Below are 17,028 nucleotides of genomic sequence, written 5' to 3'. Positions count from 1 at the left end.
TACGCCAGCTTCGTACGTTTCTATCTTTGCCTTCATAAAATCACAAGATAATTTTATCTTCAAGAGTCTCGCTATTAACATCTTGTAAGATAAATGTACGTCCCAGCTAAAACGTACAAATACTTCAAATTAAGTAATAATATATCATCGCTATTGACAAATTTTTAAGATCCAAGACACAGTTCTCTCTATATGTTTTAATATTTTTTATGTACTCAAATATATTCAAAGGAAAAAGTACATGGGTGATGCCATAGTCGTGGAAGCGCGTACGCTCACGCTGATCTTCTGACCGCCGGAAGCACGAAACCTCTGATCTGGGCAAAATCGGCAAGCCGAGGAAGAACGGACAGGACACATGCTGGACTGGCGAGAAAGCGTGTTCTTCCGCTCGCGCTAGGCATTTCGATTTCTGACACCTCTTGATTTAAAAAATCAGTTTTTTGATAGTTTTCTCTCTCCACTGGGCTATTCATTTTATCCACAGTTTTCAATTGGTACGATTTGCTTCCAAATCTTACAGATGCATTTTAAAAAATTTTTCCATCGCTCGGACAGAAGAGTCGATTGCTCAGTGAGTACGAGTATACATACAAAGTGCATACGGGTAACCAACCCCGTAGGGCTTGCCACATATGGGCCATTCGGTCAAAGACACCGACCCGTGGCCACGCTGTGTGGAGAAAAGTCCGTAACGTAAACGGCACGAAACAGTCAGGACCGAAGCCCCGAAGGAGCTCTGAGACAGCTTCTCGACCGAGATCGTAGAATTGGCCCAAAACCCGCTCTGCTCCGTCCGCCTCGCACGGACCGTGTATCTCTTATAGATACCGAACGGCCGGCAAGGACGCCGGCGCCGCCGGCCGAATAGCACGCGCGCTTATGAGTGTAAACCGCCGCGGCAACAGACCGCCCGGCCGTGCTGTTGTAACATAGCGCGTGAACGAACGAAAAAAAAATTTATAGTAAACATTAAAATAAATTACATTACCGTAAACTAGACAAAAAATTACACATTTTTTCCCAATATGAAAATTTTCACAAACTTTTCAAAGTCCCATCGCATCGAGTAAACTTTTTTAATAACGCTTCCGCACGATTCTAAATGCTTAATCCATATGTGAAATCGTTCACTGATCACGAATATCGTATTTAAAAAAATTACAAAAATTTATTTTTCAAAATAATCAAAAAAAACCGAAAAATCACAAGAGTAAAGTACCATTATTTTAAACAATATGTCGTTCTAAATGCTTAATCCCTATGTAAAAAAGTTATCTAAGCAAGAATATGTAATTGAAAAAAATTAGAAAAATTTATTTTAGCCGTAAATCGAAAATAATGGGGACACCGGAGCTGTTCGAAGCGCCGAGACGCGCCGCGTACGGCCGAATATTTTCTAAGTCCCAACGTACCGATCAAGAGTAAAGTACCATTTTCCTACATTAGATTTCGTTCTAAATGCTTAATCCCTATGTAAAAACGTTAGTTAAGCAAGAATATCGTATTTTTAAAAAAATCTAATGATAGGATTTTCCAGAAAATTGAAAAAACCGAAAAATGTCAAGAGTAAAGTGCCATTTTCTGACATTAGATTTCGTTCTAAATGCTTAATCCCTATGTAGAAACGTTAGTTAAGCAAGAATATCGTATTTTTAAAAAAATCTAATGATAGGATTTTTCAGAAAATTGAAAAAACCGTAAAATGTCAAGAGTAAAGTGCCCTTATTTTAAACAATGTATCGTTCTAAATGCTTAATCCCTATGTAAAAAAGTTATTTTAGCAGGAATATGTTATTGAAAAAAATTAGAAAAATTTATTTTAGCCGTAAATCGAAAATAATGGGGACACCGGAGCTGTTCGAAGCGCCGAGCGCGCCGCGTACGCCCGAATATTTTCAAAGTCCCAACGTACCGATCAAGAGTAAAGTACCATTTTCCTACATTAGATTTCGTTCTAAATGCTTAATCCCTATGTAAAAACGTTAGTTAAGCAAGAATATCGTATTTTTAAAAAAATCTAATGATAGGATTTTCCAGAAAATTGAAAAAACCGAAAAATGTCAAGAGTAAAGTGCCATTTTCTGACATTAGATTTCGTTCTAAATGCTTAATCCCTATGTAGAAACGTTAGTTAAGCAAGAATATCGTATTTTTAAAAAAATCTAATGATAGGATTTTTCAGAAAATTGAAAAAACCGTAAAATGTCAAGAGTAAAGTGCCCTTATTTTAAACAATGTATCGTTCTAAATGCTTAATCCCTATGTAAAAAAGTTATTTAAGCAGGAATATGTTATTGAAAAAAATTAGAAAAATTTATTTTAGCCGTAAATCGAAAATAATGGATCGAGCGAATCGGTCGATTGCGCCGAGACGCGCTATGATGCAACAGACGAGCGATTGGAACGCCCGAATATTTTCAAAGTCCCAACGTACCGATCAAGAGTAAAGTACCATTTTCCTACATTAGATTTCGTTCTAAATGCTTAATCCCTATGTAAAAACGTTAGTTAAGCAAGAATATCGTATTTTTAAAAAAATCTAATGATAGGATTTTCCAGAAAATTGAAAAAACCGAAAAATGTCAAGAGTAAAGTGCCATTTTCTGACATTAGATTTCGTTCTAAATGCTTAATCCCTATGTAGAAACGTTAGTTAAGCAAGAATATCGTATTTTTAAAAAAATCTAATGATAGGATTTTTCAGAAAATTGAAAAAACCGTAAAATGTCAAGAGTAAAGTGCCCTTATTTTAAACAATGTATCGTTCTAAATGCTTAATCCCTATGTAAAAAAGTTATTTAAGCAGGAATATGTTATTGAAAAAAATTAGAAAAATTTATTTTAGCCGTAAATCGAAAATAATGGATCGAGCGAATCGGTCGATTGCGCCGAGACGCGCTATGATGCAACAGACGAGCGATTGGAACGCCCGAATATTTTCAAAGTCCCAACGTACCGATCAAGAGTAAAGTACCATTTTCCTACATTAGATTTCGTTCTAAATGCTTAATCCCTATGTAAAAACGTTAGTTAAGCAAGAATATCGTATTTTTAAAAAAATCTAATGATAGGATTTTCCAGAAAATTGAAAAAACCGAAAAATGTCAAGAGTAAAGTGCCATTTTCTGACATTAGATTTCGTTCTAAATGCTTAATCCCTATGTAGAAACGTTAGTTAAGCAAGAATATCGTATTTTTAAAAAAATCTAATGATAGGATTTTTCAGAAAATTGAAAAAACCGTAAAATGTCAAGAGTAAAGTGCCCTTATTTTAAACAATGTATCGTTCTAAATGCTTAATCCCTATGTAAAAAAGTTATTTAAGCAGGAATATGTTATTGAAAAAAATTAGAAAAATTTATTTTAGCCGTAAATCGAAAATAATGGATCGAGCGAATCGGTCGATTGCGCCGAGACGCGCTATGATGCAACAGACGAGCGATTGGAACGCCCGAATATTTTCAAAGTCCCAACGTACCGATCAAGAGTAAAGTACCATTTTCCTACATTAGATTTCGTTCTAAATGCTTAATCCCTATGTAAAAACGTTAGTTAAGCAAGAATATCGTATTTTTAAAAAAATCTAATGATAGGATTTTTCAGAAAATTGAAAAAACCGTAAAATGTCAAGAGTAAAGTGCCCTTATTTTAAACAATGTATCGTTCTAAATGCTTAATCCCTATGTAAAAAAGTTATTTTAGCAGGAATATGTTATTGAAAAAAATTAGAAAAATTTATTTTAGCCGTAAATCGAAAATAATGGGGACACCGGAGCTGTTCGAAGCGCCGAGCGCGCCGCGTACGCCCGAATATTTTCAAAGTCCCAACGTACCGATCAAGAGTAAAGTACCATTTTCCTACATTAGATTTCGTTCTAAATGCTTAATCCCTATGTAAAAACGTTAGTTAAGCAAGAATATCGTATTTTTAAAAAAATCTAATGATAGGATTTTCCAGAAAATTGAAAAAACCGAAAAATGTCAAGAGTAAAGTGCCATTTTCTGACATTAGATTTCGTTCTAAATGCTTAATCCCTATGTAGAAACGTTAGTTAAGCAAGAATATCGTATTTTTAAAAAAATCTAATGATAGGATTTTTCAGAAAATTGAAAAAACCGTAAAATGTCAAGAGTAAAGTGCCCTTATTTTAAACAATGTATCGTTCTAAATGCTTAATCCCTATGTAAAAAAGTTATTTAAGCAGGAATATGTTATTGAAAAAAATTAGAAAAATTTATTTTAGCCGTAAATCGAAAATAATGGATCGAGCGAATCGGTCGATTGCGCCGAGACGCGCTATGATGCAACAGACGAGCGATTGGAACGCCCGAATATTTTCAAAGTCCCAACGTACCGATCAAGAGTAAAGTACCATTTTCCTACATTAGATTTCGTTCTAAATGCTTAATCCCTATGTAAAAACGTTAGTTAAGCAAGAATATCGTATTTTTAAAAAAATCTAATGATAGGATTTTCCAGAAAATTGAAAAAACCGAAAAATGTCAAGAGTAAAGTGCCATTTTCTGACATTAGATTTCGTTCTAAATGCTTAATCCCTATGTAGAAACGTTAGTTAAGCAAGAATATCGTATTTTTAAAAAAATCTAATGATAGGATTTTTCAGAAAATTGAAAAAACCGTAAAATGTCAAGAGTAAAGTGCCCTTATTTTAAACAATGTATCGTTCTAAATGCTTAATCCCTATGTAAAAAAGTTATTTAAGCAGGAATATGTTATTGAAAAAAATTAGAAAAATTTATTTTAGCCGTAAATCGAAAATAATGGATCGAGCGAATCGGTCGATTGCGCCGAGACGCGCTATGATGCAACAGACGAGCGATTGGAACGCCCGAATATTTTCAAAGTCCCAACGTACCGATCAAGAGTAAAGTACCATTTTCCTACATTAGATTTCGTTCTAAATGCTTAATCCCTATGTAAAAACGTTAGTTAAGCAAGAATATCGTATTTTTAAAAAAATCTAATGATAGGATTTTCCAGAAAATTGAAAAAACCGAAAAATGTCAAGAGTAAAGTGCCATTTTCTGACATTAGATTTCGTTCTAAATGCTTAATCCCTATGTAGAAACGTTAGTTAAGCAAGAATATCGTATTTTTAAAAAAATCTAATGATAGGATTTTTCAGAAAATTGAAAAAACCGTAAAATGTCAAGAGTAAAGTGCCCTTATTTTAAACAATGTATCGTTCTAAATGCTTAATCCCTATGTAAAAAAGTTATTTAAGCAGGAATATGTTATTGAAAAAAATTAGAAAAATTTATTTTAGCCGTAAATCGAAAATAATGGGGACACCGGAGCTGTTCGAAGCGCCGAGACGCGCCGCGTACGGCCGAATATTTTCTAAGTCCCAACGTACCGATCAAGAGTAAAGTACCATTTTCCTACATTAGATTTCGTTCTAAATGCTTAATCCCTATGTAAAAACGTTAGTTAAGCAAGAATATCGTATTTTTAAAAAAATCTAATGATAGGATTTTCCAGAAAATTGAAAAAACCGAAAAATGTCAAGAGTAAAGTGCCATTTTCTGACATTAGATTTCGTTCTAAATGCTTAATCCCTATGTAGAAACGTTAGTTAAGCAAGAATATCGTATTTTTAAAAAAATCTAATGATAGGATTTTTCAGAAAATTGAAAAAACCGTAAAATGTCAAGAGTAAAGTGCCCTTATTTTAAACAATGTATCGTTCTAAATGCTTAATCCCTATGTAAAAAAGTTATTTTAGCAGGAATATGTTATTGAAAAAAATTAGAAAAATTTATTTTAGCCGTAAATCGAAAATAATGGGGACACCGGAGCTGTTCGAAGCGCCGAGCGCGCCGCGTACGCCCGAATATTTTCAAAGTCCCAACGTACCGATCAAGAGTAAAGTACCATTTTCCTACATTAGATTTCGTTCTAAATGCTTAATCCCTATGTAAAAACGTTAGTTAAGCAAGAATATCGTATTTTTAAAAAAATCTAATGATAGGATTTTCCAGAAAATTGAAAAAACCGAAAAATGTCAAGAGTAAAGTGCCATTTTCTGACATTAGATTTCGTTCTAAATGCTTAATCCCTATGTAGAAACGTTAGTTAAGCAAGAATATCGTATTTTTAAAAAAATCTAATGATAGGATTTTTCAGAAAATTGAAAAAACCGTAAAATGTCAAGAGTAAAGTGCCCTTATTTTAAACAATGTATCGTTCTAAATGCTTAATCCCTATGTAAAAAAGTTATTTAAGCAGGAATATGTTATTGAAAAAAATTAGAAAAATTTATTTTAGCCGTAAATCGAAAATAATGGATCGAGCGAATCGGTCGATTGCGCCGAGACGCGCTATGATGCAACAGACGAGCGATTGGAACGCCCGAATATTTTCAAAGTCCCAACGTACCGATCAAGAGTAAAGTACCATTTTCCTACATTAGATTTCGTTCTAAATGCTTAATCCCTATGTAAAAACGTTAGTTAAGCAAGAATATCGTATTTTTAAAAAAATCTAATGATAGGATTTTCCAGAAAATTGAAAAAACCGAAAAATGTCAAGAGTAAAGTGCCATTTTCTGACATTAGATTTCGTTCTAAATGCTTAATCCCTATGTAGAAACGTTAGTTAAGCAAGAATATCGTATTTTTAAAAAAATCTAATGATAGGATTTTTCAGAAAATTGAAAAAACCGTAAAATGTCAAGAGTAAAGTGCCCTTATTTTAAACAATGTATCGTTCTAAATGCTTAATCCCTATGTAAAAAAGTTATTTAAGCAGGAATATGTTATTGAAAAAAATTAGAAAAATTTATTTTAGCCGTAAATCGAAAATAATGGATCGAGCGAATCGGTCGATTGCGCCGAGACGCGCTATGATGCAACAGACGAGCGATTGGAACGCCCGAATATTTTCAAAGTCCCAACGTACCGATCAAGAGTAAAGTACCATTTTCCTACATTAGATTTCGTTCTAAATGCTTAATCCCTATGTAAAAACGTTAGTTAAGCAAGAATATCGTATTTTTAAAAAAATCTAATGATAGGATTTTCCAGAAAATTGAAAAAACCGAAAAATGTCAAGAGTAAAGTGCCATTTTCTGACATTAGATTTCGTTCTAAATGCTTAATCCCTATGTAGAAACGTTAGTTAAGCAAGAATATCGTATTTTTAAAAAAATCTAATGATAGGATTTTTCAGAAAATTGAAAAAACCGTAAAATGTCAAGAGTAAAGTGCCCTTATTTTAAACAATGTATCGTTCTAAATGCTTAATCCCTATGTAAAAAAGTTATTTTAGCAGGAATATGTTATTGAAAAAAATTAGAAAAATTTATTTTAGCCGTAAATCGAAAATAATGGGGACACCGGAGCTGTTCGAAGCGCCGAGCGCGCCGCGTACGCCCGAATATTTTCAAAGTCCCAACGTACCGATCAAGAGTAAAGTACCATTTTCCTACATTAGATTTCGTTCTAAATGCTTAATCCCTATGTAAAAACGTTAGTTAAGCAAGAATATCGTATTTTTAAAAAAATCTAATGATAGGATTTTCCAGAAAATTGAAAAAACCGAAAAATGTCAAGAGTAAAGTGCCATTTTCTGACATTAGATTTCGTTCTAAATGCTTAATCCCTATGTAGAAACGTTAGTTAAGCAAGAATATCGTATTTTTAAAAAAATCTAATGATAGGATTTTTCAGAAAATTGAAAAAACCGTAAAATGTCAAGAGTAAAGTGCCCTTATTTTAAACAATGTATCGTTCTAAATGCTTAATCCCTATGTAAAAAAGTTATTTAAGCAGGAATATGTTATTGAAAAAAATTAGAAAAATTTATTTTAGCCGTAAATCGAAAATAATGGATCGAGCGAATCGGTCGATTGCGCCGAGACGCGCTATGATGCAACAGACGAGCGATTGGAACGCCCGAATATTTTCAAAGTCCCAACGTACCGATCAAGAGTAAAGTACCATTTTCCTACATTAGATTTCGTTCTAAATGCTTAATCCCTATGTAAAAACGTTAGTTAAGCAAGAATATCGTATTTTTAAAAAAATCTAATGATAGGATTTTCCAGAAAATTGAAAAAACCGAAAAATGTCAAGAGTAAAGTGCCATTTTCTGACATTAGATTTCGTTCTAAATGCTTAATCCCTATGTAGAAACGTTAGTTAAGCAAGAATATCGTATTTTTAAAAAAATCTAATGATAGGATTTTTCAGAAAATTGAAAAAACCGTAAAATGTCAAGAGTAAAGTGCCCTTATTTTAAACAATGTATCGTTCTAAATGCTTAATCCCTATGTAAAAAAGTTATTTAAGCAGGAATATGTTATTGAAAAAAATTAGAAAAATTTATTTTAGCCGTAAATCGAAAATAATGGATCGAGCGAATCGGTCGATTGCGCCGAGACGCGCTATGATGCAACAGACGAGCGATTGGAACGCCCGAATATTTTCAAAGTCCCAACGTACCGATCAAGAGTAAAGTACCATTTTCCTTCATTAGATTTCGTTCTAAATGCTTAATCCCTATGTAAAAACGTTAGTTAAGCAAGAATATCGTATTTTTAAAAAAATCTAATGATAGGATTTTCCAGAAAATTGAAAAAACCGAAAAATGTCAAGAGTAAAGTGCCATTTTCTGACATTAGATTTCGTTCTAAATGCTTAATCCCTATGTAGAAACGTTAGTTAAGCAAGAATATCGTATTTTTAAAAAAATCTAATGATAGGATTTTTCAGAAAATTGAAAAAACCGTAAAATGTCAAGAGTAAAGTGCCCTTATTTTAAACAATGTATCGTTCTAAATGCTTAATCCCTATGTAAAAAAGTTATTTAAGCAGGAATATGTTATTGAAAAAAATTAGAAAAATTTATTTTAGCCGTAAATCGAAAATAATGGATCGAGCGAATCGGTCGATTGCGCCGAGACGCGCTATGATGCAACAGACGAGCGATTGGAACGCCCGAATATTTTCAAAGTCCCAACGTACCGATCAAGAGTAAAGTACCATTTTCCTACATTAGATTTCGTTCTAAATGCTTAATCCCTATGTAAAAACGTTAGTTAAGCAAGAATATCGTATTTTTAAAAAAATCTAATGATAGGATTTTTCAGAAAATTGAAAAAACCGTAAAATGTCAAGAGTAAAGTGCCCTTATTTTAAACAATGTATCGTTCTAAATGCTTAATCCCTATGTAAAAAAGTTATTTTAGCAGGAATATGTTATTGAAAAAAATTAGAAAAATTTATTTTAGCCGTAAATCGAAAATAATGGGGACACCGGAGCTGTTCGAAGCGCCGAGCGCGCCGCGTACGCCCGAATATTTTCAAAGTCCCAACGTACCGCTCAAGAGTAAAGTACCATTTTCCTACATTAGATTTCGTTCTAAATGCTTAATCCCTATGTAAAAACGTTAGTTAAGCAAGAATATCGTATTTTTAAAAAAATCTAATGATAGGATTTTCCAGAAAATTGAAAAAACCGAAAAATGTCAAGAGTAAAGTGCCATTTTCTGACATTAGATTTCGTTCTAAATGCTTAATCCCTATGTAGAAACGTTAGTTAAGCAAGAATATCGTATTTTTAAAAAAATCTAATGATAGGATTTTTCAGAAAATTGAAAAAACCGTAAAATGTCAAGAGTAAAGTGCCCTTATTTTAAACAATGTATCGTTCTAAATGCTTAATCCCTATGTAAAAAAGTTATTTAAGCAGGAATATGTTATTGAAAAAAATTAGAAAAATTTATTTTAGCCGTAAATCGAAAATAATGGATCGAGCGAATCGGTCGATTGCGCCGAGACGCGCTATGATGCAACAGACGAGCGATTGGAACGCCCGAATATTTTCAAAGTCCCAACGTACCGATCAAGAGTAAAGTACCATTTTCCTACATTAGATTTCGTTCTAAATGCTTAATCCCTATGTAAAAACGTTAGTTAAGCAAGAATATCGTATTTTTAAAAAAATCTAATGATAGGATTTTCCAGAAAATTGAAAAAACCGAAAAATGTCAAGAGTAAAGTGCCATTTTCTGACATTAGATTTCGTTCTAAATGCTTAATCCCTATGTAGAAACGTTAGTTAAGCAAGAATATCGTATTTTTAAAAAAATCTAATGATAGGATTTTTCAGAAAATTGAAAAAACCGTAAAATGTCAAGAGTAAAGTGCCCTTATTTTAAACAATGTATCGTTCTAAATGCTTAATCCCTATGTAAAAAAGTTATTTAAGCAGGAATATGTTATTGAAAAAAATTAGAAAAATTTATTTTAGCCGTAAATCGAAAATAATGGATCGAGCGAATCGGTCGATTGCGCCGAGACGCGCTATGATGCAACAGACGAGCGATTGGAACGCCCGAATATTTTCAAAGTCCCAACGTACCGATCAAGAGTAAAGTACCATTTTCCTACATTAGATTTCGTTCTAAATGCTTAATCCCTATGTAAAAACGTTAGTTAAGCAAGAATATCGTATTTTTAAAAAAATCTAATGATAGGATTTTCCAGAAAATTGAAAAAACCGAAAAATGTCAAGAGTAAAGTGCCATTTTCTGACATTAGATTTCGTTCTAAATGCTTAATCCCTATGTAGAAACGTTAGTTAAGCAAGAATATCGTATTTTTAAAAAAATCTAATGATAGGATTTTTCAGAAAATTGAAAAAACCGTAAAATGTCAAGAGTAAAGTGCCCTTATTTTAAACAATGTATCGTTCTAAATGCTTAATCCCTATGTAAAAAAGTTATTTTAGCAGGAATATGTTATTGAAAAAAATTAGAAAAATTTATTTTAGCCGTAAATCGAAAATAATGGATCGAGCGAATCGGTCGATTGCGCCGAGACGCGCTATGATGCAACAGACGAGCGATTGGAACGCCCGAATATTTTCAAAGTCCCAACGTACCGATCAAGAGTAAAGTACCATTTTCCTACATTAGATTTCGTTCTAAATGCTTAATCCCTATGTAAAAACGTTAGTTAAGCAAGAATATCGTATTTTTAAAAAAATCTAATGATAGGATTTCCCAGAAAATTGAAAAAACCGAAAAATGTCAAGAGTAAAGTGCCATTTTCTGACATTAGATTTCGTTCTAAATGCTTAATCCCTATGTAGAAACGTTAGTTAAGCAAGAATATCGTATTTTTAAAAAAATCTAATGATAGGATTTTTCAGAAAATTGAAAAAACCGTAAAATGTCAAGAGTAAAGTGCCCTTATTTTAAACAATGTATCGTTCTAAATGCTTAATCCCTATGTAAAAAAGTTATTTAAGCAGGAATATGTTATTGAAAAAAATTAGAAAAATTTATTTTAGCCGTAAATCGAAAATAATGGATCGAGCGAATCGGTCGATTGCGCCGAGACGCGCTATGATGCAACAGACGAGCGATTGGAACCCCCGAATATTTTCAAAGTCCCAACGTACCGATCAAGAGTAAAGTACCATTTTCCTACATTAGATTTCGTTCTAAATGCTTAATCCCTATGTAGAAACGTTAGTTAAGCAAGAATATCGTATTTTTAAAAAAATCTAATGATAGGATTTTTCAGAAAATTGAAAAAATCGTAAAATGTCAAGAGTAAAGTGCCCTTATTTTACACAATGTATCGTTCTAAATGCTTAATCCCTATGTAAAAAAGTTATTTTAGCAGGAATATGTTATTGAAAAAAATTAGAAAAATTTATTTTAGCCGTAAATCGAAAATAATGGGGACACCGGAGCTGTTCGAAGCGCCGAGCGCGCCGCGTACGCCCGAATATTTTCAAAGTCCCAACGTACCGATCAAGAGTAAAGTACCATTTTCCTACATTAGATTTCGTTCTAAATGCTTAATCCCTATGTAAAAACGTTAGTTAAGCAAGAATATCGTATTTTTAAAAAAATCTAATGATAGGATTTTCCAGAAAATTGAAAAAACCGAAAAATGTCAAGAGTAAAGTGCCATTTTCTGACATTAGATTTCGTTCTAAATGCTTAATCCCTATGTAGAAACGTTAGTTAAGCAAGAATATCGTATTTTTAAAAAAATCTAATGATAGGATTTTTCAGAAAATTGAAAAAACCGTAAAATGTCAAGAGTAAAGTGCCCTTATTTTAAACAATGTATCGTTCTAAATGCTTAATCCCTATGTAAAAAAGTTATTTAAGCAGGAATATGTTATTGAAAAAAATTAGAAAAATTTATTTTAGCCGTAAATCGAAAATAATGGATCGAGCGAATCGGTCGATTGCGCCGAGACGCGCTATGATGCAACAGACGAGCGATTGGAACGCCCGAATATTTTCAAAGTCCCAACGTACCGATCAAGAGTAAAGTACCATTTTCCTACATTAGATTTCGTTCTAAATGCTTAATCCCTATGTAAAAACGTTAGTTAAGCAAGAATATCGTATTTTTAAAAAAATCTAATGATAGGATTTTCCAGAAAATTGAAAAAACCGAAAAATGTCAAGAGTAAAGTGCCATTTTCTGACATTAGATTTCGTTCTAAATGCTTAATCCCTATGTAGAAACGTTAGTTAAGCAAGAATATCGTATTTTTAAAAAAATCTAATGATAGGATTTTTCAGAAAATTGAAAAAACCGTAAAATGTCAAGAGTAAAGTGCCCTTATTTTAAACAATGTATCGTTCTAAATGCTTAATCCCTATGTAAAAAAGTTATTTTAGCAGGAATATGTTATTGAAAAAAATTAGAAAAATTTATTTTAGCCGTAAATCGAAAATAATGGGGACACCGGAGCTGTTCGAAGCGCCGAGCGCGCCGCGTACGCCCGAATATTTTCAAAGTCCCAACGTACCGATCAAGAGTAAAGTACCATTTTCCTACATTAGATTTCGTTCTAAATGCTTAATCCCTATGTAAAAACGTTAGTTAAGCAAGAATATCGTATTTTTAAAAAAATCTAATGATAGGATTTTCCAGAAAATTGAAAAAACCGAAAAATGTCAAGAGTAAAGTGCCATTTTCTGACATTAGATTTCGTTCTAAATGCTTAATCCCTATGTAGAAACGTTAGTTAAGCAAGAATATCGTATTTTTAAAAAAATCTAATGATAGGATTTTTCAGAAAATTGAAAAAACCGTAAAATGTCAAGAGTAAAGTGCCCTTATTTTAAACAATGTATCGTTCTAAATGCTTAATCCCTATGTAAAAAAGTTATTTAAGCAGGAATATGTTATTGAAAAAAATTAGAAAAATTTATTTTAGCCGTAAATCGAAAATAATGGATCGAGCGAATCGGTCGATTGCGCCGAGACGCGCTATGATGCAACAGACGAGCGATTGGAACGCCCGAATATTTTCAAAGTCCCAACGTACCGATCAAGAGTAAAGTACCATTTTCCTACATTAGATTTCGTTCTAAATGCTTAATCCCTATGTAAAAACGTTAGTTAAGCAAGAATATCGTATTTTTAAAAAAATCTAATGATAGGATTTTCCAGAAAATTGAAAAAACCGAAAAATGTCAAGAGTAAAGTGCCATTTTCTGACATTAGATTTCGTTCTAAATGCTTAATCCCTATGTAGAAACGTTAGTTAAGCAAGAATATCGTATTTTTAAAAAAATCTAATGATAGGATTTTTCAGAAAATTGAAAAAACCGTAAAATGTCAAGAGTAAAGTGCCCTTATTTTAAACAATGTATCGTTCTAAATGCTTAATCCCTATGTAAAAAAGTTATTTAAGCAGGAATATGTTATTGAAAAAAATTAGAAAAATTTATTTTAGCCGTAAATCGAAAATAATGGATCGAGCGAATCGGTCGATTGCGCCGAGACGCGCTATGATGCAACAGACGAGCGATTGGAACGCCCGAATATTTTCAAAGTCCCAACGTACCGATCAAGAGTAAAGTACCATTTTCCTACATTAGATTTCGTTCTAAATGCTTAATCCCTATGTAAAAACGTTAGTTAAGCAAGAATATCGTATTTTTAAAAAAATCTAATGATAGGATTTTCCAGAAAATTGAAAAAACCGAAAAATGTCAAGAGTAAAGTGCCATTTTCTGACATTAGATTTCGTTCTAAATGCTTAATCCCTATGTAGAAACGTTAGTTAAGCAAGAATATCGTATTTTTAAAAAAATCTAATGATAGGATTTTTCAGAAAATTGAAAAAACCGTAAAATGTCAAGAGTAAAGTGCCCTTATTTTAAACAATGTATCGTTCTAAATGCTTAATCCCTATGTAAAAAAGTTATTTTAGCAGGAATATGTTATTGAAAAAAATTAGAAAAATTTATTTTAGCCGTAAATCGAAAATAATGGATCGAGCGAATCGGTCGATTGCGCCGAGACGCGCTATGATGCAACAGACGAGCGATTGGAACGCCCGAATATTTTCAAAGTCCCAACGTACCGATCAAGAGTAAAGTACCATTTTCCTACATTAGATTTCGTTCTAAATGCTTAATCCCTATGTAAAAACGTTAGTTAAGCAAGAATATCGTATTTTTAAAAAAATCTAATGATAGGATTTCCCAGAAAATTGAAAAAACCGAAAAATGTCAAGAGTAAAGTGCCATTTTCTGACATTAGATTTCGTTCTAAATGCTTAATCCCTATGTAGAAACGTTAGTTAAGCAAGAATATCGTATTTTTAAAAAAATCTAATGATAGGATTTTTCAGAAAATTGAAAAAACCGTAAAATGTCAAGAGTAAAGTGCCCTTATTTTAAACAATGTATCGTTCTAAATGCTTAATCCCTATGTAAAAAAGTTATTTAAGCAGGAATATGTTATTGAAAAAAATTAGAAAAATTTATTTTAGCCGTAAATCGAAAATAATGGATCGAGCGAATCGGTCGATTGCGCCGAGACGCGCTATGATGCAACAGACGAGCGATTGGAACCCCCGAATATTTTCAAAGTCCCAACGTACCGATCAAGAGTAAAGTACCATTTTCCTACATTAGATTTCGTTCTAAATGCTTAATCCCTATGTAGAAACGTTAGTTAAGCAAGAATATCGTATTTTTAAAAAAATCTAATGATAGGATTTTTCAGAAAATTGAAAAAACCGTAAAATGTCAAGAGTAAAGTGCCCTTATTTTACACAATGTATCGTTCTAAATGCTTAATCCCTATGTAAAAAAGTTATTTTAGCAGGAATATGTTATTGAAAAAAATTAGAAAAATTTATTTTAGCCGTAAATCGAAAATAATGGGGACACCGGAGCTGTTCGAAGCGCCGAGCGCGCCGCGTACGCCCGAATATTTTCAAAGTCCCAACGTACCGATCAAGAGTAAAGTACCATTTTCCTACATTAGATTTCGTTCTAAATGCTTAATCCCTATGTAAAAACGTTAGTTAAGCAAGAATATCGTATTTTTAAAAAAATCTAATGATAGGATTTTCCAGAAAATTGAAAAAACCGAAAAATGTCAAGAGTAAAGTGCCATTTTCTGACATTAGATTTCGTTCTAAATGCTTAATCCCTATGTAGAAACGTTAGTTAAGCAAGAATATCGTATTTTTAAAAAAATCTAATGATAGGATTTTTCAGAAAATTGAAAAAACCGTAAAATGTCAAGAGTAAAGTGCCCTTATTTTAAACAATGTATCGTTCTAAATGCTTAATCCCTATGTAAAAAAGTTATTTAAGCAGGAATATGTTATTGAAAAAAATTAGAAAAATTTATTTTAGCCGTAAATCGAAAATAATGGATCGAGCGAATCGGTCGATTGCGCCGAGACGCGCTATGATGCAACAGACGAGCGATTGGAACGCCCGAATATTTTCAAAGTCCCAACGTACCGATCAAGAGTAAAGTACCATTTTCCTACATTAGATTTCGTTCTAAATGCTTAATCCCTATGTAAAAACGTTAGTTAAGCAAGAATATCGTATTTTTAAAAAAATCTAATGATAGGATTTTCCAGAAAATTGAAAAAACCGAAAAATGTCAAGAGTAAAGTGCCATTTTCTGACATTAGATTTCGTTCTAAATGCTTAATCCCTATGTAGAAACGTTAGTTAAGCAAGAATATCGTATTTTTAAAAAAATCTAATGATAGGATTTTTCAGAAAATTGAAAAAACCGTAAAATGTCAAGAGTAAAGTGCCCTTATTTTAAACAATGTATCGTTCTAAATGCTTAATCCCTATGTAAAAAAGTTATTTAAGCAGGAATATGTTATTGAAAAAAATTAGAAAAATTTATTTTAGCCGTAAATCGAAAATAATGGATCGAGCGAATCGGTCGATTGCGCCGAGACGCGCTATGATGCAACAGACGAGCGATTGGAACGCCCGAATATTTTCAAAGTCCCAACGTACCGATCAAGAGTAAAGTACCATTTTCCTACATTAGATTTCGTTCTAAATGCTTAATCCCTATGTAAAAACGTTAGTTAAGCAAGAATATCGTATTTTTAAAAAAATCTAATGATAGGATTTTTCAGAAAATTGAAAAAACCGTAAAATGTCAAGAGTAAAGTGCCCTTATTTTAAACAATGTATCGTTCTAAATGCTTAATCCCTATGTAAAAAAGTTATTTTAGCAGGAATATGTTATTGAAAAAAATTAGAAAAATTTATTTTAGCCGTAAATCGAAAATAATGGGGACACCGGAGCTGTTCGAAGCGCCGAGCGCGCCGCGTACGCCCGAATATTTTCAAAGTCCCAACGTACCGATCAAGAGTAAAGTACCATTTTCCTACATTAGATTTCGTTCTAAATGCTTAATCCCTATGTAAAAACGTTAGTTAAGCAAGAATATCGTATTTTTAAAAAAATCTAATGATAGGATTTTCCAGAAAATTGAAAAAACCGAAAAATGTCAAGAGTAAAGTGCCATTTTCTGACATTAGATTTCGTTCTAAATGCTTAATCCCTATGTAGAAACGTTAGTTAAGCAAGAATATCGTATTTTTAAAAAAATCTAATGATAGGATTTTTCAGAAAATTAAAAAACCGTAAAATGTCAAGAGTAAAGTGCCCTTATTTTAAACAATGTATCGTTCTAAATGCTTAATCCCTATGTAAAAAAGTTATTTAAGCAGGAAT

Source organism: Megalopta genalis, unplaced genomic scaffold (genome assembly GCF_051020955.1).
Source record: "Megalopta genalis isolate 19385.01 unplaced genomic scaffold, iyMegGena1_principal scaffold0197, whole genome shotgun sequence".
In the NCBI taxonomy this organism is placed as follows: Eukaryota; Metazoa; Arthropoda; class Insecta; order Hymenoptera; family Halictidae; genus Megalopta; species Megalopta genalis.
This window is presented reverse-complemented; position numbering follows the sequence as displayed.